The following is a 6,492-nucleotide window of genomic DNA, read 5'->3' on the forward strand; positions in this document are numbered from 1 at the left end:
AAGATACAGGATCAGTCTCAGGCCAGGAAACTGGCAACCCTATTTAACACACATCAAGAATAAAAAGAGAAGCAACGCAAAGCCATCAGATCCAGCCTCTGCTCTCAAATGCCTCTGACATTTACCACTACTTGTAGTTTTGAACAATTAAGAGCTGCATTTTACATACATCCGTCTTGGTTACTGCACCCTTTTGTGACCAAATGTGTGAACAGACTCCATTGCAAAAGACAGCCATTAAGGAGACAATGACAGTTGGCTTGTATGTTCTCTGCTGAACCTTGACTGAGCTGGGACTAGAGTTACCAGATCTCTGGTTTTCAGCCGGAGTCTCCGGTTTTTTGGGGGGCCCTCCGGCTCTCCGGCTACCACCACTTAATCCCCGGACTCTCAGCTTCAATTAAAAAAAAAAAGTTTCTAGGTGGTCTGGTTCCTGAGATATACACCAAAACATCAGCCGCCGCCCCCACGACTGTTTCATCTATTTAACTGATATGACGCTGAAGTTGGTTCCTAGTTCCCAGTTCCTTATTTGCTTGAAAGTTCAAAACAGTAAAAAAGAAGAGTTGACAGCTACAGCAGCTTCAAACCAAACTTAACATGTCTCTGAACCCCAAAATATATGTTGGGGTACCCTGTATGATATATCACTGTGATCTGAGGACTCTCCCCATCAAGAATAACAATACATTTATGCAATCAAAATCATCAGGCTTCTGATATTATCATAAATACATAATGATGTCATAAATCATAAAAAATAAGTAACTGGGGGTGCCCACCCCAAACTCTGCTCTGGGACAGGACAAATCATATACCCCAGGAAAGGGGAGGGTGTCCTCTATGACATGCCACTGCATCCTGCCTGGCCCAGAACTTCTGCTGGGCACAGGGCACGGAGGAGGGCATCTATGCAAAATCAAAGCAGACCAAAACATACAGGAAAAAATAAGTAACTGGGGGTGCCCACCCCAAAATCTGCTCTGGGACAGGACAAATCATATACCCCATGAAAGGGGAGGGTGTCCTCTATGAGATGCCAGTGCATCCCCTCTGGCCCAGAGCTTCTGCTGGGCACAGGGTACAGAAGAGGGCATCTATACAAAATCAAAGCAGAAAAAGACATACAGGAAAAGTACATTATTGGGGGTGCCCACCCCAAAATCTGCTCTGGGCCAGGACAAATCATACACCTCATGAAAGGGGAGGGTGTCCTCTATGATATGCCACTGTGTCCCGCCTGGCCCAGAGCTTCTGCTGGGTGCAGGGGAAGGTTGAGGGCATCTATGCAGACAGAAAGGGTAGAGAATCTTCTTACTCTTACTCATTTCTCAGACCTCTTTCTGAAGTGAAGGGTCAAATCTGTAAAGAAGTTTGGAGCAGCCACATTAAAAGATAAGGGCAGGGCATTCCAGGCAGGGGGTTGCCAACCCTGCTTGGATATGGATGTTTTTGCAGAGGATCCCTAGTCAAGCTTTACCAACAGCACAATCCAAACTATATCTACTCAGAAGTAAGTCCTGTTGAGTTCTATGGGGGCTTAGTCCCTTAGTAAGTATGTTTAGAACTGCAGCCTTCAGAGGCATCCATCTTTACTCCCAAATGCTCCCATCTAACATCTCCACAACACTAGGCTCCTTTCTTCCTACAGTGACCTTCTGGTGACTGGCCTGGCCTGAGGGCACTTAAACCCTTCTTGCCGAAAGCAAGTAGGCTAGATTAAATGTTCCCTACCCAGGCTAAGATTTTAGCTAAGATGTCTAGCTTAATTTCCAGTCAGATTTTTTTTTAATTGTACGCTCCAAGCAGCTGTGATTGATGCTTAATGTATCATGCTTAATGTATCATGCTTAATGACATCACTCGGGCCCACCCCGTGACATCACTCGGGCCTGCCCCGTGGCATCACTCGGGCCCACCCCGTGACATCACTTGGGCCCGCCCCTAAAATCTCAGGGTTTGGGATGCTTCTGACCTGGCAACCCTAGCTGGGACTGATAGGGCAGAGGGCAGAGAGTCCAACAGGGGGTGGAGGCAGAGTCAGTAACAGGCAGAGCCACTCGCTGACTGGTTCCAAGTAATGAGGCAGGCAGGTTGGGACTGGCAGAGGGCAGACTGAGGTTGCATAGGAACATAGGGAGAGCCCTGCCACTGAATCAGGCCACAGGCTCATGTAGGCCAGCATTCTGTCCCCGCAGTGGCCATCCAGACCCCTCGTTTGGAAGTGCCCAGCCAGGACCCAGAGCTTGGAAAAGTTACTTTTTTGAACTACAATTCCCATCAGCCCAACCCAGTGGCCATGCTGGCTGGGACTGATGGGAGTTGTAGTTCAAAAGAGTAACTTTTCCAAGCTCTGCCAGGACCTGAGCGCAACAGGACTCTCCCCACTTGTGCTGCCTGGAATTCAGACTCATGCTGCATCTGATACCAGAGGTGCGACACAGCCATCGTAACTTGTTGTTGGCCATCACAGTCTGTCTTGTGGGAGCGAATTCTATAGCTTAACTCTGCACTGCATGAAGAAGTTTGGTGGGGCAGCCCCCCGATTGCACCCATGGAACAGCCTCCACTGGCCCCGGGTTCCCCATCCCTTCCATACACCATGATGGCAGTGTTGACCATACCATCCAAAAGGGAGGTGTCCTGTTTGAGTCGATTGCAAAGAAACTCTAAAAACCAGTGTCCCTTTTTTTTAGCAATAGCAAAACCAAAACCAAATGTGTGCAAGTCCATTCGGCTGATTGAGCTCTCATCTCAACTTTCCATTGGCACATGCCATTCTGGGCATGTGCCAAGTCTCAACTTTCTATTGGTACATCCTGTTCTGGGCAAAAATAACCTTGCCGCATAAAAGGCGTCGAGTCCTCCAGCTCTGCAGAGAAGAATTTCCACCATCAAAGAGCTACATATCTCCTCCCGGAATCGCCTCTCTGGTGTTTCCAGTTCCCTTTTACATAAGGTGAGAGGAGAAATGTGTGACATAATCCATTGTGGATCTGGTGGCATGTTGATGAGAAATGTGAAGTAACAAACTGCTTGACTGCCTCAGGTGGTTCAACCTAAGCTCTGAGAAGGAACCACTCCCATTTCCAGGTTGGTTAGATTGTTAGGTGGCAGGCCAAAACAACAAGGGTTTGGAGGATATATAAGCTAATTCCCTGGACTGTGCCCCAGTCTCCCATCTGTCACACTCTCAGTGCAATCCTAACCATGTCTACTCAGAAGTAAAGATGGAAAGATCTGTCAAAAACAATCCAATCTTAAATTTGGTACTCCACATTTCTGCAGTAATTTTTGTCACAAAAGAATTTCCGCATTTCAGTGCAAAATTTTCCTAACACATTTTGGTATGCAGTTTTGACTAAGGCACACATTTTTGCAAGCACTTTCTACTAATATAATTCATTTTTACGTTACTTTTACTAATATATTTGTTTTTATACACACTTTCCCCTAATGTATGCATTTGGGGGGGGTAAAAAATGGCTGGCGAATTGCATTGCCAAATTCGAATAATTTTGAAGGATGGCTGTGTTTCACTTCGCATATTGTTTTGGAAAGTGCAGATTTGATAAATTCAGCTTTAAGTGCAACCTGAACTGAATTTCTCCCCCATCCCTAGTCTGGAGGTGCCCTTAGCCTTTGAAAGTGCCACAAAACTCTTTGTCTTTGTTGCAGCAGGCATTGAACACCTAAAGACACCTACCTATTCACTGTCCATCCTTCGGATTAAAACAAAATTAATGCAACAGTTTGACTGTACGGATAACATTGCTATCATTTTGAGGAAACTGTAATGAAAGCGCTTAAAATATGCCAGTGGGTGTTTTGCAGATTAATAGTGAATATATCCAAAAGAGGGCTGTCAAGCTTACTGAGAATCCAAAACACACAGAAATCTGTGAAGAGGATCTCCAGCAGGATTTATAGTGGCAATGTGGGGCACAATCTGTGTTGGCGTCATGATGGATCTGGAGGGGGAGTTAAACCCTTCACCCCAATATCATTATCCTAATGAAAATCCCACACACTCTTTCACCCTCTGATGCCACCATGTTCCTTGCAGGGGTTCATACTAATACTATGCAGCTGTTCTGAGTTAACTTGACAATCAGTGAATGACATCAAAACAGTGTGTGAGACACACACACACACATTAAGCCACAACAAAGATTCTGGTATTGCCCTCTGTTTGTTTTTGCTGAGAATTCTTATTCGAATTGCTCGCCCAGAGTAATTCCATTTGAACCTCCAGGGCATTTTTTCCACTGGAGCGCTGGCAAACAAATTGGAAATCAGTCCGTCTGCAACTGAGAAACAGGCATGGGAAAAGGCAAAAGAAATTCCACAGTGAGACAAAGACCATATGCCTCTGGAAAGGGGGAGGTGTGTTGCGTTGTCTGAAATGGCTCCCAGCTTAATGCATCCCATCCTCCTTAGGGGCAATCATCTCCAGATGTTCCTTCTTCTGATCTCTGCTCATAAATGATAAATGTTGGAAAGACACAACAGGGATCCCTGTTCTCTCCCAGAAACCGACCTGATAAAGGATGGATTCCAGGCTGTTGTTTCTTGGTTGTCTGCCTCCAAGCACTACCCGAGGGATTACCCTGGAAGCCTTCTGAAGCTCAGAGGACCCCTTTCCCCCCTCTGAGCTGTAGATATATAGCTGTACACACCAACTGCCTGAGCTCTTATGTCCCAGGCCGATTGCTGAGACTGCTGCAGTTAGTTGTTCCCTGTGTTACAGAGACCCAACGGGCCTCAACCAAAAGTCAGGCATTTGCTGTGGAACATTCTTCCAGCAGAGATTCAGCAGGCAACCTTGCTTTTGACTTTCAGGCATCTCTTGAAAATCTTTTTTATGCCGACAGTCCCTGTTTAAACTTTCTTGTGATGAGCCAGTAATTTTAATGATTGTTTTGTATTTTGCTTTTAAATGTTTTTATGTTGCTGTATACCACCCTGATGTTTTGCGAGAGGGCGGTATCTGAATGCTGCTGTAAATGCGACAAGAGAGCGGGCCTTCTCAGTGGTGACCCCCACTTATGGAGAGTAGTGTAGCCACAAATTCAGAAGTGCAGAGTCTTTTCATGATTATCTCAGCCACACCACACACATCCAGTTTTGCTGCTGGGTTGATAATGCAATCCTTGTTAATGCCTTCTCCCACAACAACAAACGTCCCTAGGAGCTGATAAGCATGAAAGAAAAGAGTGTTAGCTACTGAAAAGAGTCTTCTCAGTGGCTGACTTACCTCCTTTCACTCTGATTGGCTCTAATTAGCAGGAAAGGACAAGGAAGTATGTTGGAAGACACTTTTCAGTGGCTAACACACTCCCGTTCATGATGGGAAGCCCGCAAGCAGGACCTGAGCACAACAGTTATTTTCCCTACCTGTGATGCCAAGCACACTTTCCATATGAAAACAGAAGTCACATGAATAAAACACCTGTGCCTGCCCCCATAATGTGTAGTTTGGCCCCTTCAAGCAGGCTTGAAACTAGTCCAAGTAAAATTGATTGTTATCATTTCTTACCTATATACACCACGCCTATCTCCAAGGCGTCACGCAAGAATGAAAGGAAGATGCTTCTCTGGTCTTTTGAAAGCAAACACCACTATTGAGGCAGGGCACAGCCACTCCCCCCTGCGGAAGAGGGAGTTATCACAGAAGGCCGAGTTCACCTGGAACAGCTGCAGGATGAATCACTAAAAACATGGCACAGCCACATCATCACGTTGTGACTGCAATCACTGAGAGAAATCCATGTGCCACATTTTATGCCTGTTAGTCACTGAGGTCTGGAGCCCATTCCCAGGGTATCATATACAATGACAATTATCCTCCAGTTTAGAAATTTGCACATTCTTCTATTTTAAAAAATTTGACTGTCTTTTCAAGGACATGAAGTTCTGAGTCCAACAGAGGCTTTTGTTGTTATTAAAAGTTGTTGGGCTTAGACTTACCGCAGGCACCTAGCTACCCCCACCCCTTTTATTTATTGATTCACACCAGAAGTGAAATTCTTGTTCTGGGCTGGAATTCAAGGAGATATTCTAAATACATAATTAGAATTATTAGCAGCACAATCCCAACCATGTCTGTTCAGAACAGAAGTAACTCCTGATGAGTTCACTCTGAGGTAAGTGGGTTTAGGCTTGCAGCCTAACTTACGGAACTCCTTGTCACAAGATGTGGTGAGCACCACCAGCTTAGAGCAAACTAGACAATGCAATCAGGCATTTGAGATATGCATTTGACAGAGCCAGTGTGGTGTATTAGTTAGAGCATTGGACTAGGATCTGGAGGACCCGGGTTCAAATCCCAACACAGCCACAAACCTCATTGAGTGACCTTGAGCTAGTCACAGTCTCTCAGCCTAACCTACCTCACAGGGTTGTTGTGAAGATAAAATGGGGAGAAGGAGAACCATATATACGCCACAATGAGCTCCTTGAAGGAAAGGTGGGATATCCATGTAATCATAA

The sequence above is a fragment of the Rhineura floridana genome, chromosome 9 (assembly GCF_030035675.1).
Source record: "Rhineura floridana isolate rRhiFlo1 chromosome 9, rRhiFlo1.hap2, whole genome shotgun sequence".
NCBI classification, from domain to species: domain Eukaryota; kingdom Metazoa; phylum Chordata; class Lepidosauria; order Squamata; family Rhineuridae; genus Rhineura; species Rhineura floridana.